Here is a 26,063-nt window from a genome sequence, read left to right as displayed (position 1 = left end):
AAATAAATCTAGTTCATTGCATGGTTGCAATCAGGTATGAGTGACATTAGTAAGATAGAAACTGTTACTGGGAAATCTAGGATACCAGGTCTGTTCCCTTCAGGTTCCAAAATTTTCCTCACACTTATGCCATTATCAAATTGGTGGAACTTAACACAGTCTTCAACGTTAACCCTTTCAGAATCACGACTGTATACAGAAGTGCTTCTTAAAAAAATCATTCATAGGATATGGGTGTCACATTTCTATTACCCAAGGGCAGTTTAGATTCAACCACATTGCTGTGGGTCTGGAGTTACACGTAGGTCATACCAGGTAAAGAGAAGGGTTTGCTTCCTTAAAGGACATGAGTGAATCAGATGGGTTTACCCTCAACAACTATTAGATTGTTAATTCCAGATTTTTGTTAATTCTCCCGCCTGGCACGATATGTTTCTGGGTCATTACCTGCATTGTCGGGATTAATAACCAAGCATTAATATGACCGGGCCAATGTGCTGAATTCACATAAAGATACAAAGTTCTGAGGAAGGGTCACCAGACCCAGAACGTTAACTCCGATTTTTTTTCTCCACAAATGCTGCCAGACCTGCTGAGCTTTTCCAGCAACTTCTGTTTTTGTTCCTGATTTACAGCACTTGCAGTTCTTTTGGTTTTTATTAAAGATATGAAGTTGCTGTGACACTCCCAATGATGATATAAAAGCAACGAACATGAACAATGGGGACCAATACCTGATCAGAAACTGCTCCTACACTTCGTAATCATTTTTGAGGTTGAGGCTTTTGCCCATGTGCTGTTGGGAGCAATGGCTTGGCTTCAGAAGAAAAGTGTTTTGTCATTATCAAGGTCTGTTTTTTCCTGTGCAGCGTACAAAGAGGCTGCACCATACCCTCAATAGGAAAGCAGACTGCAAGTCCTCTGGGTGACTTCAAGGCTGGTGACTTCAGAGTGTAAACATGGCATAATCTCAAACACAAGGTTGTATTTGAAGAAGAGATTGTTTAAACATTGATCGCTTTTGAAATGATTGGTATGACCTTCACTCTGGCATTGAAATTCATATTTTTAAGATCCAGCCTAGGATTATTGAGCTCTATTAATTCCAGTGCACCACATTTCCCTAATAAACTTGTCCAGGAATACTGTGACACACCTCTGGAGCAGGTGGGATTTGAACTTGGGCCTCCTGACTCAGAGATGAGGACATTACCATTATGCCACAAGCACACTTCCAGAAACTGAAGACATTTTCTAGTCAACCTGTTCGGAGATGTCATTATGTACTTCTGGAGAAGGTAGGATTTGAATATAGGCCTCCTGGCCCAAATGTAGTCAATCTACTACGATCTATAACATATTGCAGTCAAATCCAAAACATTTGCAGCATGCTCACGCGCATATTCAATCCAGATTTTCGGCAAACTGCTGCTGTACGGTAAATAATCAAATGCAAGTCTCTTGGGTTAAATGACATTATTTATATAGGTGGTATTAATTCAAAAATGTAATCACTATCTTGCAGATCTAAGAGACAGCAGTGTCATGCATTATTCAATGCCTAGCGTTTATCCAATTTGAACATGTTGAATTATATTTGCTTTTCCTCTACCTGTAATGTTATTATCTTATCAATTCATCCTTGAGATAGTGTCATTACTGGGCGAGGAGGGTATTTTTTTGTCCAATTGTAATTAAACAAGGCAGGACTGAGTTTTCTACTTGAGCCACTGTTGCCTGTACTGTGAGGGCATTCCCATTCTCGTGCACAGGAATTGTGGTTCTTGACCCAAAACGTTAACTCTGATTCTCTCCACAGATGCTGCCAGACCTGCTGAGATATTCCAGCAACTTCTACTTTTGTCTGTAATTTACAGTGTCCACAGTCTTCTCGGTTTTTCTTTTAAATAGTTTACTAGTCATGATTAAATTCGATATGCGCTCACAAATGTATGAAACTGAAGGCTCATTGAATAAATTCTGACATTTTAATATTATGTTACTGCTGAAAATTTATATTTGCATTTGTTTCATTGACGGCGTGGATGTGATAGTGATATACTGTCACTTCTGCCTTATTCCACAGGTCCTGGGTAGCGTTCACTGCACATAATGCTGGCAGACAGTTTCGCCCCCAGGATACATATAGAACCTTGTATTCACAGCCATGAATGGTATGTTTTGTAACAGAAACCCTAATGGTAACACATGTTTAGAAATGAATCGTTAAAAAGAGCTCCCCAATCAGACTGTGAAACCAGTAGTTTGCAGATGCAAGCCTGTGCTTCTGCTACAGGCTCACTTACCAACACTCTTATCCTTATTCCAGGATTTGAGTACATAATCTGAATTTACCACCCAAGGCAAAAGGCCTCTTGTGGCACCGTGGCACCAGTGTTCATACCTCTGAACTAGTTTTAGTTCCCATCTGCTTCAGATGTGTGTAATAACATTTCTGAAGAGGTTCTGGAGAAAGTATCTAACCCCTCAGTGCAGTCCTGAGGGAAAATTGCCCTGCTGGAGGTGTCACTTTGTGAATGAGATATTAAACTTCCACTTGATCATAAAAGATCACCTGAAGTGATTTGCAGGTGAGCAGGGGAGTCCTGCAGGTATCCTGTCCGAAATTGCTTCTTTTTGGTCAACAACAATGAAAAGAATGGATCAACTGTTCATTCCGAGATAGTAAGAACTGCAGATGCTGGAGTCAGAGATAACACAGTGTGGAGCTGGAGGAACACAGCAGGCCAGCAATATCAGAGGAGCAGGAGAGTTGACCTTTTGGGCCTAGGCCCTTCATCATGACTGGGGAGGGGGAAGGGAGCTTGGAAATAAATAGAGGGAAGAGGGGTGGGGCTGGGGAAAGGTAGTGGGATGACGATAGGTAGATGCAGGTAGTGGGGATTGGTCAATGGGAAGGGAGGGGCGGATAGGTGGGAAAGGAGATGGACAGGTTGTGTCAGGTCACAGAGGTAGGGATGAGAGGGAGGGTTGGACATGGGATGAGGCCGGGGGTGGGGAGATTTTAACACTGGTGAAATCCATGTTGAGGCCATCAGGCTGTAGGATCCTGAGGTGGAATATGAGGTGTTGCTCCTCCTGTTTGTGTGTGGTGTTAGTGTGGCACTGGGGGAGGCCCACGATGGACATGTCACCCAGGGACTGGGAGGGGGAGTTGAAATCGTTCACGACTGGAAGGTGTTGTTGATTATAACATACAGAGGACAGGAGGTCCGCAAATCTGTCACTGAGTCTACGTTTGATCTCACCGATGTAGAGGAGACCACATCAGGAGTAACAGATACAGTAGACCAGGTTGGAGGATGTACAGGTGAACCCCTGTCAGATGTGGAAAGTTTGTCTTGGGCCTCGGAAGGAGGTGAGGGGGGAGGTGTAGGGACCGGTGTAGCACTTCCTGCGGTTGCAGGGAAAGGTGTTGGTGGTGGTGGGGTTAGTGGGGAGTGTGGTGCGGACGAGGGAGTCACAGAGTGAGTGGTCCCTCTGAAAGGCAGATTGGGGTGGGGAGGGAAATATCTCTTCAGTCGTGGGGTCAGATTGTAGGTGGCGGAAGTGGCGGAGAATGATACGCTGGCTACGGAGATTGGTGGGGTGGTATGTGAGGACAAGAAGGACTCAGTCCTTATTTTTGATGGAAGAAGGGAGTTTGAGGGCAGAAATGCGGGAAAAGCAAGAGATATATTTGATGGCATTTTCAATTAATGGAGGGGGGATGTTACGGTCCTTGAAATAGGAGGACATCTGGGATGTGTGGAAATGGAATGCCCCCTTGGGAGCAGATGTGGTGGAGGCGGAGGAATTGGGAGTAGGGGATCGCATTCTTGCAGGAAGGTGGGTGAGGAGGTGTAGTCTAGGTAGCTGTGGTTTGAATTTGTCGTTGGTGCTGAGACGGTTACCAGAGATGGAGACAGAGAGGTCCAGGATGGGGAAGGCGGTATCGGAGATGGTCCAGGTGAATTTGAGGTTGGGGTGAAAGGTGTTAGTAAAATTGATGAACTGTTCGACCTCCTACGGGAGCACCAGGCAGCACCTGTACAGTTGTCAACGTAGCGGAGGAAGAGGTGGGGGATAGTGCCAGTGCAATCGCGGTAGAGAGACTGTTCCATGTATCCTACGAAGAGGTGGGCGTAGCTTGGACCCATGCGGGTGCGCATAGCCACCCCTTCAGTTTTTAGAAAGTGGAAGGAGTTAAAGGAAAATTTGTTGAGGGTAAGAACAAGTTCTGTTCAGTAGATGAGGGTATAGGTGGAAGGGGACTGGTTGGGCCTGCTGGAGAGGAAGAAGCAGAGGGCTTTTAGGCCATCTGTGTGGGGGATACAGGTGTACAGGAACTGGATGTCCTGATGAAGGGTCTAGGCCCAAAACGTTGACTCTCCTGCTCCTCTGATGTGTTCCTCCAACTGGTCATTCATCTTGTTTGCTCAGTGCAGGGCTTTCCATTGTGTACTGGCTGCTGTATTGCCAACATAACTGCAGATAAATGGCTCTGAAGCGCAATGTAACATTAAGAAAATGCAGCAAAGCAAGAAGTGAAAGTCACATCATTTCAATGTACCCCCTCTCATGTTTAACCTGAACTCAGGGGAGGGGCAAGATTGAGAAGGAAGACCCTTCATGATGACCTCAGGAATTGAACCGACATTACTCCGTATTGCAAACTAGTCAGCTTGCTAACTCAGTCATGCATGGCTAATGCATATTTTATAATCCCTACAGTGTGGATGCAGGCCGTTCAGCCCATCAGGTCCATGTCAAGCCTCTGAAGAGGATCCCACTCCCTTTCCCTATTCCTAAAGCCCTGCATTTCCCATGGCCAATCCACCTAGCCTACACATCCCTGGACACTATGGGACAATCCACTAAGCTGCAAATCTTTGGATTGTGGGAGGAAACCCACGCAGACACGGAGAGAATGTGCAGACCCCACACAGTGAGTCGCCTGAGGTTGGGATCGAACCCGGGTCCCTATCGCTGTGAGGCAGCAGTGCTAACCACTCAGCCACTGTGCCACCCCAAATTAATTGAAAGCTCTTCTGCTTTTTCTTTTACAGTTATGACAAGGCAGTGTTTGACATTCTATAAATGGTGATGGGAACCAGATGGACCTCATTGACTATGATGTCCCTTGATTGGTGTTGTTAACCAATCAGGAAAGCCCTGGCTGACCAATACAGGTAGATCTCCTATAACACGATAGTTGCATTCTTGTGTGACCTCGCACTACAGAAAATTGCCGTAGAAAATCGTGTTATAGGGAAATTGCTATAGAAAATCGCTACACCTGTACAGCAGGAAGTTTGCATTATCCAAACAGCCTTCACTGTTCATCAATCACATTACAGCCAATTTGCGTTAACAAAGCACGTGTTATAGCAGAACTGTCTGTATTAACAGGGGAGTTAGAATCTCATCAGTTCAGGGACTGACTCCGAGCTGTTTGCTCATAGCCAGTGTCCTGTGCACATGTAAATAAAGGGTGACTAGGTGATGGGATACCAGCCTGTGTGCTGTTATTTCGACAATATAACAAAGAAAGTGTTCTGTGCTCTTAACCTCTGCCCTAGGACCTCTGCTGTAAAGGGAAATCTCAGACATTGCCTGAGTAGTGAATTGTAATAGGCCTCACTCACTATTGTCCAATAGTCTTGCAACAGTCACTGCTTAAACAAGGTATGAAGGGAACTATACTATAGTATGATAGAAGGAGAGAGAAAGCACAGAGAAAAAATCATTGAGAAGGAAATTATCAAATATTCCTGACAAAGGTTCAGGTAGCTCATAATGCTTGCTCTAGCTCCAGACATGCAACTCTCCTAAACTATATGCAGCACTTTTAACAAAATAACTTATACAAATAATGGCATATAAGTGATATAACATTTACATTTCAATACCTCCAAACTTATTACTTCAATAATAAATTAGCGGATACATGAATCAACATGATTTTGTTATAAACAGAGCATCTAACAGTGTTATTAATTATACCTGCTCCAACATCTCTCAACTCAAAATCTTTGTAGCCACAAAATTTCTGAAAACACGAGCTAATGAAAGGGCAGAAGTTGACATAGGCCATTTTCATGCTGAAGAAACAGTCCAGCTAATTGCCTCAACTAATGAAATTGATGGATTTTGAAATTAAAAGTACAATGGTGTGGAGGTAAATATAAAACACTAGAGTGTGTGAAAGTGATGTCAATTCAGGTACACAACAAGAAACAAAAAGAAAATGACAAGCAAGTGCATGAACTTATATTTAAATTTGTCTTTTTAAAAGAAGTTCCAATAATTAGTACCTGAAGAAATAAGACTTCACACTTATAATATTTAGTTTTCAGCACCAACAATGCTGTTTCACAGTAACTAACAAATGTGAAGATATTAAAAGAATATTTATATTTGACTTATCTCACTCTGTAAGTTTTACTTCATAGAATCATACAATATATAAGATGCCCTTCGACCGATTGAGGCTGCACTGACAAAGAAATTGCTCTAAATCTACACTCGTCCCACTTTCATGTATTTGGTCATACAGCTATTGAGATGTACAGCATGCAACAGATCCTTTGGTCCAACTCATCCATGCTGACCAGATATCCTAAATTAATCTAGTCCCATTTGCCAGCATTTTCTTTATTCTTTTTTTTCCTTTGTTCGTTCATGGGATGAGGGCGTCGCTGGCTAGGCAGCATTTATTGCCCATCCCTAATTGCCCAGAAGGTTAAAGTCAACCACATTGCTGTGGGTCTGGAGTCACATGTAGGCCAGACCAGGTAAGGATGGCAGCTTCCTTCCCTAAAGGACAGTAGTGAACCAGATGGGTTTTTCCAACAATTGGCAATGGATTCACTATCATCATTAGACTCTTAATTCCAGATATTTATTGAATTCAAATTCCACCATCTGCCATGGCAGGATTCAAACCCAGGTCCCCAGAACATCAGCTGGGTCTCTAGATTAACAGTCCAGCGATAATACCACTAGACCATCACCTCCCCAGGCCCATATCCCTCTAGAACTACCTTGAATGTTGTGACATTTTAAGTGCTCATCCAAGTACTTTTTAAAGATTGTGAAGTTTCCTGCCTCAACTACCCTCCCAGACAGTGTGTTCCAAACCCCCACCGCCCTCTGGGTGAAAATGCTTTTCCTCACATTCCCTCTGAACCTCCTGATTTTCACTTTAAAATGCCACTCCCTTGTTATTGACTGTTCAACTAAGGGGAACTGCTACTTTCTACTCACTAAATAAAATCTGGAAGAACTGAAGATGCTGTAAATTAGGAACAAAAACAGAAATTGCTGGAAAAGCTCAGCAGGTCTGGGAGCATCTGTGAAGAAAACTCAGAGTTAACGTTTCGGGTCTGGTGACCCTTCTTCAGAACGGTTCTGAGGAAGGGTCACCGGATATGAAACGGTAACTGATATTTTTCTTCACAGATGTTTCCAGACCTGCTGAGCTTTTCCAGCAATTTCTGTTTTTGTTCCTAATTTCTACTCACCCTGTGCATGTCCCTCGTAATCTCATACACCTCTGTGAGGTCGCCTACCACTGTACCTTCTCTGCTCTAAAGAAAGCAGCATCTTGTATACTATGTAAATACAACAACTTTACACCATTGATTTCCGTACATTGTTAATTCTTTAGCTTTGGTGTCACTGGCTAAGCCAGCAGTTATTATCCATCCTTAATTGCTCAGAGGACAACTAAGAGTAAAACACATTGCTATGGGTCTGGAGTCAAATGTAGGTAAGGTTGGCAATTTCCTTCCCCGATGGGGTTTTCTCCAACAATTTCGTTGCCAATATTAGACTCTGAATGCCAAATTTTTATTGAATTCGAATTCTGCCTGGCAAGGCTTCAACCCAGGCACCTAGAACATTATTTATGTCTAGCAATAATACCAACAAGCCATCACCTCCCCTGATTGAGATAGACACAATGGCACAATTTAACAGCAATTTTTTGGTATTTACATTTAGCCCCACATCTTCCCCTTGACTGAAGTGGCTATACCAATTGCATTTAAATAAAAGCAAGACCATCAACCATATAGTCATGGAGTCATACAGCATGGAAACAGGCCCTTCGATCCAACTTGTCCATGCCAACCAAGTTTCCTAAACTAACTAGTCCTATTTGCCTGCATTTAGCCCATATCCCTCTAAACCTTTCCTGTCCATGTAACCGACCAAATGGCTTTGAAATGTTGTAACTGTACCTGCATTCATCACTTCCTCTGACAGTTCATTTCATTTACGCACTACCCTCTGTGTGAAAAAGTTGTTTCTCGGGTCCCTTTCAAAGTTTTCCCCCGACTTTAAACCTATACCATGTAGTTTTGGACTCCTCAGTGCTGGGGAAAAGACCTTAGCAATGCACCATATCTATGGCCCTTATGATTTTACAAACTTCTATAAGGTCACCCTGCTGGTAAAATCTGACCCACAGATAACCAAACCCAATAGTCATGGTGTGGAGACAGCAGACTGAGCTACGCAATACATGGGGCTGCCAAGATTTAAGAGAAACAGTTTTCATGCAATCCGCCACAGTGGATCCCTTCGCACTAGGTTCACCTGTAACTGAATGGAAAACTTGAAAAGGTGAATCAAATTCAAATAGCTCACATATTGTACACCTGTTATATTGAGGTAGAAAATTACATTCTATCAGAGAAAGTAAAAGGCTTTATGTGCAGAATATCATTCCCTGGAAATTAGTATTGATGCTATGAGGGGTCAAATTAGTGACATGATTAATCTGCTAAAATAGACAGAGGACTTTCACTGAATGTTTTAAGTGTTTGCATATGGATGTTATTAGTGTTAATTAAGAGATGACAGTGTGGTGAATCTGTCACCACAGTGGAAACATACAGATCTAAGACAATGGTCTGGGAAAATGATTTTTAAAAATCTATTCACCTCATGGGATGTGGGCATCACTTGTTGGTCTAGCATTAATTGCCCGTCCTTAGTTGCCCCTTGAAAAGGTGGTGGTGAGCTGTCTTCTTGAACCATTGTGATCTGTCTACTGTTGGTTGATCCACAATACCCTTAGGGAGGGGCTTCCAGGATTATGATTCAGTGACAGTGAAGGGATGATGATATATTTCCAAGGTAGGATGGAGACGCTTGGAGGGAAACTTGCAGGGGCTGGTGTTCCCATGTACCTGTTTCCCTTGTCCTTCTAGATGGAAGTGATTGTGTGTTTGGAAGGTGCTGTCTGAGGATCTTTGGTGAATTTCTGCAGTGCATCTTGTAGATAGTACACACTGCTGCTACTGAGCGTCGGTGGTGGAGGGAGTGGATGTTTGTGGATGTAGTACCCATCAAGTGGGCAGCTTTGTCTTGGGTGGTGTGAAGCTTCTTGAGTGTTGTTGGGGCTGCACTCATCCAGGCAAATGGGGAGTATTCCATCACACTCCTGACTTGTGCCTTGGAGATGTGGAGCAAGCCTCTCAGTTCAAGACAGTTAGGGATTAACAACAAATGCTGGCCTTGCCAGAGATACCCAAATCTCATAAAAAGTCGAAAGAAAAAAGTAACATTCGATCTGTAGTCTTTCCCATTCTCAGAATTGTTACCTTTCTCAAGCTTTAATTGGGGCAAAATGTTGGTGATTTCTAAAGTGTAATAGCTCATAAAACTGACTGAGAGTCAACAATGGACTTCCCATTACTGTGAATAGTAAAAACACATTAACGTAAAGGAGCTACAGTCAAGACTAAATCCATAGTTACATGTGTGTGGCATAGCAGAATGCCATAAAAATCTCACTACATTCATTGTGCAAATGAGACAGGGTTGCCTTTGCAACCACACATCTTGACTGAGCAAGGTAATGAATTGCATATTTTGATGCTTGCCAGGGAATATTATTGACTGTCCACTCCTCTTGGGTCCTTTGATCGTGAGATATGTTAGCATTTCGGTGTACAACACGTGGTCAGACAGGTTTGTAACAGCTTTCTTTCTTGCGTATGTGAGAACATGATGAAGAATGGAACAGAAAAATAGCCATTCAGTTCGCTGACCTCTTTGCTAGCACAGGATGAATTTGGTATGCAAAATACAACTGGAAATGGTGAAGCAAGTTTGAAGGGTTCAGATTCACATGTGAAATATAAAACCGCATCAGAAATTGTAGCTTTGGATATCTGAAACTGAATGCACTACAATGTTTACAGATGAGAAGAGTTGGGTTTGGTTGCTGCATTATACATCTTGAGCTTTTGTACAGGAGGAAGATATTCAAAGATTAGTACTAGATCTGGAAATCAGCAGGATCGAGCACTAGTTAAATGCATTAATGAGCTCAGCATTCTCTGTTTTAAATTTTAACCTGCAGGTCCTTAGAATGCACTTGTACGTAAATTGGACGCCCACTGTACGCAACAACAGTAATTGCTGGAAAATCTCAGCAGGTCTGGCAGCATCAGGGGAGAGAAATCACAGAGTTAATGTTTCGGGTCCAGTGACCCTTCTTAAGTATTCAATTCAATTCAATTCAACCCTGTCCACTCCATGCTGCCAGACCTGACGAGAATTCCCAGAAATGTCTGTTTTTGTTTCAGATTTCCAGCATCCACAGTTCTTTTGGTTTTTTATCCGCTTCGCACGTTCTCTTTACCATGGTGCACAATTATTCTTTTGAAAGTTAAGTTAGGCTCTGCGAATTCTGGAATTTAACATTCACTTGCCTGACAAATTGCACTGCTTCCTGTTAATTAACTAGCAACTAATATAGGAGCAAAATATCAGAGGAAAACTTTGTAATGCAGCAAGAATATTCCATGCACTACTTTGGGTGGGGTGGTGTTTGGTAACTGGGTGCTGTTTGAGGCATGTGAATCTGGTCCTTAAATTTCCGAGCATATTCAGGCTTCGAAAGATAAACATGTCAAATATTAGCTCCAATGGAAGCATTGTTGCAAAGCAACGCAAGGCAGAGAGACCACCAACAGTTACCGGTTCTTTCCAGGGGGAACATGCCAACATTGAGAATGAGCAATGAGGTGTCATACATTTAATGAATATGGCGACAAATGTCAGAAGGAACATGACAGGACAAACATTTACACAATGAGGTGTTGTGATTTGGAAACATAGTGGAAGGGAGAGTAGTAGTAACTCATCAAAAGGGATTAAGGAATAATTGAAGAAAAAAGGGTTTCAGGATTGCATGGAAACAGCTGGGATGTGGAGCTAATTGCTCTTCCCCAATGCTGTCTCTGACACAATGGACTGAATGGCCACCTTCTATGGTTTATTATTCTGTAATTTGAAGAATTGGTTACTATAGCAACATGAAGTGTAAACGATGCAATGCGTCAAGACTCCTTCAAATCCATGGCCTCTATCACCTAAAGGAGCAAGATACAGATACATGAAACATCACGGGCAGATTCCACTCACCATCCTTACTTCCTTCACTCCAGTACAGTACTGAAGAAGTGTTGCATTTTCAGAGATTCTGACTTTGGGATGAACTGATGAACGGAAGCCCAATTTTTACCTCAGCATTGGATGTAAACTGTTACAAAAGTTCATGACACTGCTTTTGTCATATATAAAAACATCATTCTAAGGTGGACAGAAAAATGCATAATTTTAGCAAAATCAGAAATTGCTGGAAAAACTCAGCAGCATTTGTGGAGAAGAAGCAGAGTTAACGTTTTGGGTCCAGTGACCCTTCAGCAGAGAAACAAAGACAGAAGCAGTTCCCTTTTGGAAAGACAGAACCATCCAGGGGGTTAGGGAGTGTACAGATTTATTTCAAAGAGAAAAAACAGATTTGTTATGACAGAAAAGGCCTGTAAGAGGAACAGTGCAATTTAGCAGTTCCCCAAGGCAGTCAGCGCAGAAGAAAAGAAGCCCAAAATGGCTTAATGTGAGGAAGAGAGAAGTTCCAGAAACAGAAAGCTGTAGAAGAAGAATTTAAGGAACATATGTTAAGGATTAAATGAGCTATGTTAACTGTTTGCTAAAGGATTTCATGATGAGTGATTAATTAAAGACAGCATTGAGTGAATGTAGAGGTTTGTCAGAAAGAAAGCAAAATCAGCCATGTCACCTGAACAAGAAATTTAAAACTGGAAAGAGGGTGACCCTTCACTGAGTTTTGAGTATGAGTAAGATTGTTTGTGAGGGTAAAAGAGATCAACTTTTATTTCTGAGTGTTGTCATAAGAATGTTTCAGGGACATTCAACAGGAGCAGGGATGTTTTGCTACAGTTGTACAGGGCCTTGGTGAAACCACACTTGGAGCACTGCGTACAGTTTTGGTTTCCTTCTCTGAGAAAGGACATTCTGGCTGTGAAGGGAATGCGACAAAAATTGACCAGACCGATTCCTGAGATGGCAGGTTTGATGTGTGAAGTGAGACTGGATCAGTAAAGACTATATCAACTGGAGTTTAGAGGATTCTCATAGAAACATTAAATGCAGGAAGGATGTTTCCGATGACGAGGGAGTCCAGGACCAGTGTTCACAGTTTAAGGATAAAGGGTTGACCATTTAGACTAGGAGAATTGTTTTCACCTAGAGACTGGTGAGCTTGTGGAATTCTGTGCCGTAGAAACTGGTTGAAGCCAAACATTAAATGTTTTCAAATAGCAGTTAGATATAGAGAGACAACAAGGTGTAGAGCTGGATGAACACAGCAGGCCAAGCAGCATCACAGGAGCAGGAAGGCTGACGTTTCCGGCCTAGATCCTTCTTCAGAAATCATTCCTGCTCCTCTGATGCTGCTTGGCCCACTGTGTTCATCCAGCTCTACACCTTGTTATCTCAGATTCTCCAGCATCTGCAGTTCCTACTATCCCTGAAGCAGTTAGATACAGTTCTTTGGCTAAAGAGATCAAATAGCATATGGAGAAAGCAAGAACAGGGGACTGAATTGGATGGTCAATGATCATATTGAATGGTAGAGCAGGCGTGAAGCGCCGAATGACCTACTCCTGCTCTTACTTTCTATGTTACTACATGTTAACTTGTTCTTTTATAGGGCAATATAGTTAATTTCTACCATTTTGTGCAGAATAAACTTTGATGTTCTTTTGTGGAAACTAGCCTCTTACAGAGTCATAGAATCATACAGCATGTAAACAGACCCTTCAGTCTAACCAGTCCATGCCGAACATAATCCCAAACTAATCTCGTCCCACCTGCCTGCTCCTAGCCCATATCCCTCCAAAACTTTCCTATACATATATCCATCCAAATGTCTCTTAAACGTTGTAATTGTACCTGCATCCATCACTTCATCAGGAAGTTCATTCCACATGCAAACCACCTTCTGTGTAAAAAAAATTGCCTCTTATGTCTTTTTTAAATCTTTCTTCTCTCACCTTAAAATTGTGCCCCTTAGTCTTGAAATTCCCTGTCTTAGGGAAAAGGCAACTACCATCAATTCTATCTATACCTCTCATTATTTGATAAACATCTATAAGGTCACCTCTCAACCTCCTACACTCCAGTGAAAATAATCCCAGCCTACGCAGCCTTTCCTTATAACTCAAACCTTCCATACCCGGCAACATCCTGATAAATCTCTTCTTAACCCTCTCCAATGCTCTTGATAATATGTTCCTATAACTGGGCGACCCCAGAAGTGGACACAGAATTACAGAAGAGGTCTCATCAATGTCCTGTACAGCCTCAATATAATGTCCCAACTCCGATACTCAAAGGACTGAACAATAAAGGCAAGCATGCCAAACACCTTTTAACCATTCTGTCTATATGTGATGCAAACTTTAAAGAATTATTTACCTGCACCCCTAGGTCCCTCTGTTCGACAACACTACCCAAGGTCCCACCATTAACTGTATACTGCCTACCCTTATTTGTTGTACCAAAATGCAATACCTTGCATTTATCTAGATCGAAATCCATTCTTCCATTTTTCAGCCCTTTGACCCATTTGACTAATTTTGGTACCATCTGCAAACTTACTAACCATGTCTTGTATATTCTCATCCAAATCATTTTTGTAAATGACAAACAAAAGAGGATCCATAACCAATCCCTGTGGAATGCTGCTGGTCACAGTCTTCCAGTCTGATAAGCAACAGTCCACCATTACTCTCTGTCTCCTGCCATTAAAGCCAATTATATATCCAATTGGTAAGCTCACCCTGAATCCCATGTGGCCTAACTTTATGAATTAGTCTACCATGTGGAACCTTGTCAAATGCTTTACTAAAATCCAAATAAACAAAGTCTACTGTTCTACCATCATCAACCTTTTTGGTAACTTCCTCAAAAAACTCAACCAAGTTTGTGAGACACGAGTTTCCTCAAGCAAAACCATGCTGACTATCCCTAATTAATTTTTGTCTCTCTAAATATCCATAAATCCTATCTTTTGTAATCGCCTCCAACAATTTACCCACCACCGAAGTCAGACTCATAGGTCTATAGATCCCCGGTTTCTCCTTACAAACTTTCTCAAACAATAAATACATTAGCCACCCTCCTGTCATCAGTCACCTCACCCATAGTTATAGATGATGTTAATATTTCTGCAAGGGGTCTCATAATGTTCTCCCTTACTTCCCACAACATTCTGGGATACATTAGATATAGTCTTAGAGATTTATCCACCTTTATAATCTCTGAGATCTTCTGAACCTCCTCTTCTGCAACACAAACTGTTTTTAAAACATCAAAGTTTATTTCTCTGCATTCTCTCGACTCCACATTTCTTCCTCCACAGTAAAAACTGGCACAAAATATTTATTTAGTATCTCTCCCATCTCCTGGGGTTCAACAGAAAGATGACCTCCTTGATCTTTAAGAGGCCCTACCCTCTCCCTAGTTACTGTCTTGCTCTTAATGTATTTGTAGAATTTCTTTGGATTATCCTCAACCTTATCTGCCTGTGAATGTGTTCAGAGACTGACCATCATGGTAACCAAGTAGTAAAGTTAATACTTATGGTCCATCAAATCAGGCTGCGCTTTGAGATCTGACATGTTCAATATTACCATTATCTAGGATCATAACAAAAATAGTCCATCACATTATGTATTCCGAAGCAGAGCAGAGGGATTCTCAGCCTAACACGCAATACCTTATCAAACACCTTCTGGGATTCCAAATATATTATATCCCTTTATTGATCCAGTTTGTCACCTTCAAAAAATTCTAATGAATTTGTCAGGCATGATTTCCCCTTTGCAACACCGTGCTGACTCTGCTTAAACATAGTATGTATTTCTAAATGCTATCTCATACATCCTTGATAGTAGACCCTAACATTGCCCTAATGACAATTGTTAAGCTAACTGACCTATAGTTACCTGTTTTCTGCTCCTTTTTCTTTGAATAAGGATGTTACATTGGCAGTTTTTCAATCCTCTGGGACTTTTTCTGAATTTAAGGATTCTTGGAAGTTTACTACCAGGACATCCACTACCTTTGTAGTTACTTCCTTTAATATCCTAGGATGCATCCAATCAAGTCCAGGGGATTTTTTAAAAATTTGATTTATTATTATCACATACACCTTGGTACAGTGAAAAGTTTTGTTTTGCTTTCAGTACAGGCAGATCATACCATAAAGTTTTGGTCTCCTTTTCTAAGGAAGGGTGCTCTTGCTCTCGAGGGAGTGCAGCGAAAGTTTACTAGGCTGATTCCGGGGATGGTAGGTCTGACGTAGGAAGAGAGAGTGGCTAGGTTAGGATTGATTTTACTAGAGTTCAGATGAATGAATGGGGATCTCATAGAGACTCATAAAATTCTAACTGGACTGGACAGGGTAGATGCAGGGAGGGTGTTCCTGATGGTGGGTGTGTACAGAACCAGGGGGCACAGTCTGAGGATTTGGGGTAGACCATTTAGGACGGAGATGAGGAGACATTTCTTCACCCAAAGAGTGGTGAGCCTGTGGAATTCATTACCACAGGAAGTAGTTGATGCCAAAACATTGAATGCATTCCGGGGTGGCATGGTGGCTCAGTGGTTAGCACTGCTGCCTCACAGCACTAGGAGCCTGGGTTCGATTCCACCCTCAGGTGACTGTCTGTTGGAGTTTGCACATTCTCCCCGTGTCTGTGTGGGTTTCCTTCGGGTGCTCCGGTTTCCTCCCACAGTCCAAAGATGTGCAGGTTAGGTGGATTGGCCATACTAAATTGCCTGTAGTGTTCAGGGGTGTGTAGATTAGGTGGTTATAGGGGGATGGGTCTGGGTGGGATGCTGTGAGAGTCAGTGTGGACTTGTTGGGCTGAAAGGCCTGTACCCACACTGTAAGGATCCTATTCTGTGATAAGTATTCAAGAGGCAACTAGATATAGCACTTGGGACCAATGGGATCAAAGGCTATGGGGAGAAAGCACCATTAGGCTAATGAGTTGGACGATTAGCCATGATCACAAAGAATGACAGAGCAGGCTCGAACAGACAAATGGCCACCTATCTTCTATGTTCCGATGTTACAAAGTGCATCAGGGTAATAGAACAGATCGAGGAATACAATGTTACAGCTGCAGAGAAGGTGCACAAACAGTGAGATCAACATTAAATTTAAGATTTGAGAAGTCCATTCAGAAAGTCTAATAACAGCAGGAAAGAAGCTGTTCTGGTCTGTGTGTTTAATCTTTTGTATCTTCTACCTGACAGAAGAGGCTGGAAGAGATTATAACTGCCCTTTAGCCCCATTAGCCTCCCTTCTACTCTTTCTGTGGTAACAGTTCTTGTAGTTATTTTTTCTCTGCTTTTTGCGCCTTAATTATTTAGCAATTTAATAATTTTAGAATTGTCTTCTATTGTAAAGACTGATGCACCATTTTTATTGCCTCTGCAGACCTGGCAAATATTTGTTTCTCTCCAACACCAAAAACTCCAGATTGATAGAAAGGAAAGAAAGGTCAAAGAAATTGTTCATTGAGATACTGGCAATGATGATAAGCAAATGGATAGACTGTGACTCTTTTCACTGAAGCTTAGGAGGTTGAGGGGTGACCTTATCGAGGTTTGTAAAATCATGTGGGGTATAGATAAGGTGAACAGCAGGTGTCTTTTCCCTAGGGTGGGGTATTTCAAAACCAGGGGGCCTATTTTTAAGGTGAAAGGAGAAAGATTTAAAAAATAGACATGAGGGGCAACTTTTTTACACAGAGCGTAGATAGTGTGTGGAATGAGCTTCCAGAGGAAGTGGTGGATGCAGGTACAGTTACAATGTTTACAAGGCATTTAGATAAGTATGTGAATAAGAAAGGTTTGGAGGGATATGGGCCAAATGCAGGCAGGTGGGACGAGGTTAGTTTGGGATCATGGTTGGCATGGACTGTTTGGACTGAAGGGTCTGCTTCCGTGCTACGTGACTACATGACTCTGTAAGTGAAGGTTAAAGAGGGAGTCATCACAGAACAGCAGAAGATAAATTGTGGTCAGAAGAATGCAGAAAAGAAGAGAAAGATTGAATTGAATATGACTGAAATCAAATACATAGGTCATTTACTGATAGAAAATGGACGTTGCTCAGATCCTGACAAAGTGAGAGCTGCAGCAGAGATGCAGTGACCAACAGAAGTGAAAGCAATGCACCATTTAATTGGATTTGTGAACTATCCAGTAGAGATCTTGCCTAGTTCATCATCAAAGAGTGAACCTCTATGCAAGCTCAGTGCTAAGGATCTGCAGCAGTATTGGAGTAGAGAACAAGAAGCAGCTTTCACTGAAATGAACAAAAAACTAGCAACAACACAAGCATCTTTCTCTGATCATGCACACGCCAAGGGAATGACACTCCCCAGGGAAGAAACATCACCACAGGAGCTGAGCAGATACCAGATAAACTAACAACAATATTTTGCAGGCATATCATGTTTTTGAACACTCTGAGTGCCTCAAGGATGATGAATGAAATGCCTGAGACTGATGAAAGAGGTATTACCCAGAATTATCAGTTTTGTTGATGGATGATCATTTTCATTTGTTGATTGCCTATATTGGGTAATTTGGGCAAATTGTAGCTACAAATGAAAATGTATGCATTTTAATTTTTTTTTTAAATGGAAAGGAGTTTGGTGAGGTTCATCTGTACATGATATATATTAGCTGGCTTACTATAGTCACCTTGCATTCCTCAGGAAAGAACTGCAAAATTACCAAATCTCAAATGGAAAAACAATGCATACTGCATAAGAAGAGATTAGCTGATTGGTAGGCCAGTGGTCTCTGGGTCTTGCAATTCTGCCCTTATCATGGATTGAAATCTTTCCAATGCGATCAGTGGAATTTATGTTCAATTAGCAACAGTAAAATCTGAAATGTAAAGTTAGTTTCGGCAATGATGACCATGAAACTATCATTTGTCAAAAAGTAAACCAATCTGGTTCACTAGTATACTTTAGGGAAGGAAATGTGCTATTTATATTTGGATACAAATAGTTTGCAGGGGTAGGGGCATAAAGCAGGAGATTGACACAAGGTGATGATGCTCGTATGAAATGCTAGTGCAGGCACAATAGGCTGAATGGTCTCCTTCTACGTTGTAACGCTTCTGTGATATTGTGTTTCTGACTTGGCCTGGCCTACATATGACCCACGGCAATGTGGCTGAGTCCTCTGAAATGGCTCAAGCAATCCACTCTGTTCAAGGTGAGCAATTTGGGATAGGCAATGAATGTTGGGCCATGAAAGAACACATTGAATTATCGCATTGCTTTTTGAAACAGGTTGCAAATTGCCTGCTGTGTTTCTTACATTTTGAACAATTTCTGTACTTGATTGGACGCAAAGCAGTCTGAGATCTGTACAAAGTGGTGGAACATGCTATCTAAAAGTAAAACCTCCTGGTCCCTTTTACATAGCAACAGTGACTGATGTGGAGAGAAGAAAGGTTCAATTTTTCTTCCAATTATGATTTAATTTCTGATTATTTAGTTACTCTAATTTCACAGGGATAAAAAATATAGGGACGGACAGAAATGTAAGAGACCAGAGAGAAATAGACTATTTATTCCCTCAAAGCTCATGTTAGCAAAGGATTATCCCATTTAATTTCTCCTCAGCTTTGAACATTTTACAAGATGCTTCACGCTACACATCCTCTGCACATGAGACTGATGGTGAGGTGAGGAGCTCATGCTTCGAACAGATCTCTGCTCGGCGGAACACACTGTTTATGTAATCCGTTAACATTCAAAAACAAGTCACAGATTTGCCATTCATTTTGCTTATTCACCTGTGAGCAAGCCTTTTAAATCTATGATTGCTGGTGACAAAACACATTGCTTGGCGTTTATGTTACTCCATAACCAAGCCATGTTACAGTCAGTCAGTTTGTCTCAAGGTGTCGGTGAAGCGTAGCTGAAATCTGTGCTGAGTTGAATGCAAAAATCCTTCCAGATTCCATCTCCCTCCTCCCACTATTCCCCTTCTAGAGGGAATTGTACAATAATATCAGTGAGCTGATTAGCTGGGAGCCAAATAGGTTGACAGTGTTTCTGCCTTCAGGGACAATGGCAGATAAGCATGACATACTGACAAATACTATACTTGACTTTTTCTTCTCCTACTGTGATAGGATAAGTGTTGCACATGGGATTACAAAGTCAATGGCTTCTTTCCTATTTAAATGCCATGCGTATTAAAAAAAAAACGGTCCCAGTACAATATGATCAATCAGTTACTAATTTCTCCTGACTATTCATGTGTAAAGACACAAGGCGAAGCCTTGTGTTCCATGAGGCGGATGACAATAAAATGCAAAGTCACTATTAAGCATGCAGAAGTGGATCAGGAATACTTTGCAGCTGCTAATTGTGTTTCGAGACATTTGCTGCAGCAATTGTAGTTTTGCTTAAATTGGCTGGAGGCTCTGACACTTTGTTTTTATCAGCCAAGTGAGGAGAGAACTGCGAGGCAGCAGGTTGAGAACGAACTGTGCGGTCAGTTCCCTGACCAGTCAGCTCACTCTTTCAATGAAAGATCAAAAGATGATATTCTGAGGAAGGGTCACTCGAACTGAACCGTTAAGATTAGATCCAGATTAGGATCGCTGAGGGAGAAAGGGAATGGGTAACCGAAAGGCAGAAAAAAAGCAGGAAGGCAGTGCTGGTGTCCCCTGCGGTCATCTCCCTCCAAAACAGGTATACACCGTTTTAGATACTGCTGGGGGAGATGGCTCACCAGGGGAAGGCAGCAGTAGCAGGTTCATGGCACTGTGGCTGGCTCTGCTGTACAGAAGGGCAGGAAGAAGAGTGGAAGGGCTATAGTCATAGGGAGTTCGATTGTAAGGGGAGTAGATAGGCGGTTCTGTGGTCGAAAACGAGACTCCCGAATGGTATGTTGCCTCCCAGGGGCACGGGTCAGGGATGTCTCAGATCGACTGCAGGACATTCTGAGGGGGGAGGGTGAACAGCCAGCTGTCGTGGTGCATATAGGCACCAATGATATAGGTAATAAATGGGGTGAGGTCCTACAAGCAGGGAGTTAGGAGCCAAGATAAAAAGTAAGACCTCAGAGGTAGTAATCTCAGGATTGCTACCAGTGCCACGTGCTAGTCAGAGCAGGAATGAAAGAATAGGCAGGATAAATGAGTGGCTTGAGAGATGGTGCAGGAGGGAGGGGTTCAGATTTTTGGGACATTGAGACCGGTTCTGGGGGAGGTGGGACTATTATAAATCGGATGGTCTACACCTGGGCAGGACTGGAACCAATGTCCTAGGGGCTGCCTTTGCTAACGCTGTTGGGAAGGGTTTAAACTAACGTGGCAGGGGGATGGGAACCAAATGAGGAGGTTAGTGGACAGTAAGGAGGTTGTAACTAAACCCTGTAAGGAACTAGATAATGAAGTCAGTGTGACTAAAGGGAAGAGTAGGCAGAGAGCAGATGATAAACGCAAAGGGACAGGTGGTCTGAGGTGCATTTGTTTTAATGCGAAAAGTGTAGTTGGCAAAGCAGATGAACTTAGGGCTTGGATTAGTACCTGGGAGTGTGATGTTATTGCTTTTACTGAGACTTGGTTGAGGGAAGGGCAAGATTGGCAATTAAATATCCCAGGATATAGATGCTTCAGGTGGGATAGAGAGGGAGGTAAAAGGGGTAGAGGAGTTGCATTACTGGTCAAAGAGGATATCACAGCTGTGCTGAAGGAGAGCAATATGGAGGACTCGAGCAGTGAGGCAATATGGGCAGAGCTCAGAAATAGGAAGGGTGCAGTAACAATGTTGGGGCTCTACTACAGGCCTCCCAACAGCGAGCGTGAGATAGAGGCACAAATATGTAGACAGATTATGGAAAGATGTAGGAGCAACAGAGTGGTGGTGATGGGAGATTTTAATTTTCCCAACATTGACTGGGATTCACTTAGTGTTAGGGGTTTAGATGGAGCAGAATTTGTAAGGAGCATCCAGGAGGGTTTTCGAGAGCAGTATGTAAATAGTCCAACTCGGGAAGGGGCTATACTGGACCTGGTGTTGGGGAATGAGCCCGGCCAGGTGGTTGAAGTTTCAGTCGGGGATTACTTTGGGAATAGTGATCACAATTCCATAAGTTTTAGAATACTGATGGACAAAGACGAGAGTGGTCCTAAAGGAAAAGTGCTGAACTGGGGGAAGGCCAACTATAGCAAAATTCGGCAGGAGCTGGGGAAGTGGATTGGGAGCAGCTGTTTGAGGGTAAATCCGCATGTGATATGTAGGAGGCTTTTAAAGAGAGGTTGATTAGAGTGCAGGACAAACATGTCCCTGTGAAAATGAGGGATCGAAAGGGCAAGATTAGGGAACCATGGATGACAGGTGAAATTGTGAGACTAGCAAAGAGGGAAAAGGAAGCATACATAAGGTCTAGGCGACTGAAAACAGACAAAACTTTGGAAGAATATCGGGAAAGTAGGACCAATCTGAAACGAGGAATTAAGAGGGCTAAAAGGGGTCATGAAATATCTTTAGCAAACAGGGTTAAGGAAAATCCCAAAGCCTTTTATTCATACATAAGGAGCAAGAGGGTAACTAGAGAAAGAGTTGGCCCACTCAAGGACAAAGGAGGGAAGTTAGAGGAGTCAGAGAAAATGAGTGAGATTCTTAACGAGTACTTTGTGTCGGTATTCACTGAGGAGAGGGACATGACGGATGTTGAGGTTAGGGGTAGATGTTTGATTGCTCTAGGTCAAGTCAGCATAAGGAGGGGGGAAGTGTTGAGTATTCTAAAAGGAATTAGGGTGGACAAGTCCCCAGGTCTGGATGGGATCTATCCCATGTTACTGAGGGAAGCGAGAGAGGAAATAGCTGGGGCCTTAACAGAGATCTTTGCAGCATCCTTAAGCACGGGTGAGGTCCCGGAGGACTGGAGAATTGCTAATGTTGTCCCCATGTTTAAGAAGGGTAGCAAGGATAATCCAGGTAATTATAGACTGGTGAGCCTGACGTCAGTGGTGGGGAAGCTGCTGGAGAAGATACTGAGGGATAGGATCTATTTACATTTGGGAGAAAATGGGCTTATTAGTGATAGGCAGCACGGTTTTGTGCAGTGAAGGTCATGTCTTACCAACCTGATAGAATTCTTTGAGGAAGTGACAAAGTTGATAGATGAGGGAAGGGCTGTAGATGTCATATACATGGACTTCAGTAAGGCGTTTGATAAGGCTCCCCATGGTAGGCTGATGGAGAAAGTAAAGTCGCATGGGGTCCAGGGTGTACTAGCTAGATGGAGAGAAAACTGGCTGGGCAACAGGAGACAGAGAGTTGTAGTGGAAGGGAGTTTCTCAAAATGGAGAACTGTGACCAGTGGTGTTCCACAGGGATCCATGTTGGGACCACTGTTTGTGATAAACGTAAATGATCTGGAGGAAGGTATAGATGGTCTGATTAGCAAGTTTGCAGACGACACTAAGATTGGTGGAGTAGCAGATAGTGAAGGGGACTGTCAGAGAATGCAGCAGAATATAGATAGATAGGAGAGTTGGGCGGAGAAATGGCAGATGGAGTTCAATCCAGGCAAATGCGAGGTGATGCATTTTGGAAGATCCAATTCAAGAGCGAACTATGTGGTAAATGGAAAAGCCCTGGGGAAAATTGATGCACAGAGAGATCTGGGTGTTCAGGTCCATTGTACCCTGAAGGTGGCAACGCAGGTCGATAGAGTGGTCAAGAAGGCATACGGCATGCTTTCATTCATTGGACGGGGTATTGAGTACAAGAGTTGGCAGGTCATGTTGCAGTTGTATAGGACTTTGGTTCGACCACATTTGGAATACGGCGTACAGTTCTGGTCACCACATTACCAAAAGGATGTGGATGCTTTGGAGAGGGTGCAGAGGAGGTTCACCAGGATGTTGCCTGGTATAGAGGGCGCTAGCTATGAAGAGAGGTTGAGTAGGTTAGGGTTATTTACATTAGAAAGACAGAGGTTGAGGGGGACCTGATCGAGGTCTACAAAATCATGAAAGGTATAGACAGGATGGATAGCAAGAAGCTTTTTCCCAGAGTGGGGGACTCAATTACTAGGGCTCACGATTTCAAGGTGAGAGGGGAAAAGTTTAAGGGAGATATGCGTGGAAAGTTCTTTACGCAGAGGGTGGTGGGTGCCTGGAACGTGTTGCCAGCGGAGGTGGTAGAGGCGGGCACGATAGCGTCATTTAAGATGTATCTAGACAGATACATGAATGGGCAGGGAGCAGAGGGATACAGATCCTTGGAAAATAGGCGACAGGTTTAGATAGAGGATCTAGATTGGCGCAGGCTTGGAGGGCCGAAGGGCCTGTTCCTGTGCTGTAATTTTCTTTGTTCTTTGCTCCGAAGAATTATTGATGGCAGCGAATGACCTCAAGCAACGCTTACCCATACTACACACTGGTAGAGGTGGAAAATACTGCAAGGTACCCAGGTGAGATTATCTGGGAAAACATCACCTTGTCCAGTGCTTCTGTATCATTTCTAATGGAAGCAAGTGGTGCAGCAACTTCCTGAAAATTACACAACTTATTGAGATGCATTGTTTTATGCTTTATTTGCTGACGAATTTAGTTTCTGTTGATATTGCTTGTAAGTTTATGAGGGCTATACACCAAGGAATATGGTGCAGCAGTGCAACAGGAAGACAACATCCTCCAACTGAAAAAGAGAATTGCTTTTGCAAGAATCTCTGGGGGCCATGTCTTCACAGATGGCTGGAGATGGCAAATGACATCAAGCCCAATTAAAAACAGCAGCACATCTGGATTCTACTCAATATTCAAATAAACGAAAGATTTGGAAGTGAATGAAGATGCTTGAAATTAAATCTGCTCAAGCAAAGGTAGATAAACCAGCTTGTGCATTGATGGTTTGGACCAACCATGTATGTTCCAAATAGTGATGCCAGAACTTTATTTTGTACACTTATCCATGTTTGTCCTCTGCCCCTGGAGTTCAGGTGCACTTGGCTCAGTTTCTCACAAATTAACAAACATAGATACCCAACTACGCATGCACACACACACCCCACAAGCACACTGACACACAAACACACAAGCACACAGACACACACACAGACACACACAAATACAGGTTATGCTAATCCACACACTAACAGATACACAGAAATATGCTCACATTAACACACACACAAAAATACAAACACATATACTAAAACACACAACAGTGCTATGAAGCAGCACCTGCTCAGAAGTAACCTGCTCAGTGATGCTCAGTTTGGGTTCCGCCAGGGCCACTCAGCTCCTGACCTCATTACAGCCTTGATCCAAACATGGACAAAAGAGCTGAATTCCGGAGGTGAGGTGAGAGTGACAGCCCTTGACATCAAGGCTGCATTCAACCAAGTGTGGCATCAAGGAGCCCTGGCAAAACTACAATCAATGGGTATCAGGGGGCAAACTCTCCAGTGGTTGGAGTCATACCTGACACATTGGAAGATGGTCGTGGTTGTTGGAGGTCAATCATCTCAGCTCCAGGACATCTCTGCAGGAGTTCCTCAGGGTAGTGTCCTCGGCCCAACCATCTTCAGCTGCTTCATCAATGACCTTCCCTCCATCATAAGGTCAGATGTGGGAATGTTTGCCCATGATTGCACAATGTTCAGCACCATTCGTGACTCCTCAGATATTGAACCAATCCATGTTCAAATGCAACAAGATCTGGACAATATCCAGGCTGGGGCTGACAAGTGGCAATGACATTCACGCCACACAAATGCCAGGCAATGGCCATCACCAATGAGAGACAATCTAATCACCGTCCCTTGGTATTCAATGGTGTTACCATCACTGAATCCCCTCACTATCAACATCTTGGGGGTTACCATTGACCAGAAACTCAACTGGACTCACCACATTAACACAGTGGCTACAAGAGCAGGCCAGAACCTGGGAATACTGTGGCATGTAACTCACCTCCTGACTCCCCAAAGCCTGTCCACCATCGACAAGGCACAAGTCAGGAGTGTGATGGAATACTCCCCACTTGCCTGGATGAGTGCAGCCCCAACAACACTCAAGAAGCTTGACACCATCCAAGACAAAGCAGCCCCCAGTTGCTTGGCATTATATCCACAAACATCCTCTATCCCCACCACCGACGCTCAGTAGCAGCAGTGTGTACTATCTACAAGATGCACTGCAGAAATTCACCAAAAATCCTCAGACAGCACCTTCCAAACCCATGACCACTTTCATCTAGAAGGACAAAGGCAGCAGATACATGTGAACACCACCCCCTGCAAGTTCCCCTCCAAGCCACTCACCGTCCTGACTTGGCAATATATCACCGTTCCTTCACTGTCGCTGGGACAAAATTCTCGAAGTCCCTCCCTAATGGCATTGCGGGTCAACCCACAGCAGGAGGACTGCAGCGGTTTAAGAATGCAGCTCACCCCCATCTTCTCAAGGGGTAATTAGGGATGGGCAAGAAATGCTGGCCTGCCAGCGACGTCCACATCCCACAAATGAATAGAAGAAAAAACACACAGAAATACAGAAACACATACTAACAGATACACACACACACAGAAACACATACTCACATAGTCACAGATGCACACACACACAGAAACGCAGAAACACATACTCACAGATACACACACACACA

This window comes from Rhincodon typus, chromosome 10, assembly GCF_021869965.1.
Source record: "Rhincodon typus isolate 14 chromosome 10, sRhiTyp1.1, whole genome shotgun sequence".
NCBI lineage: Eukaryota > Metazoa > Chordata > Chondrichthyes > Orectolobiformes > Rhincodontidae > Rhincodon > Rhincodon typus.
The sequence above is the reverse complement of the archived record's forward strand: the minus strand, read 5'-3'. Positions refer to the sequence as shown.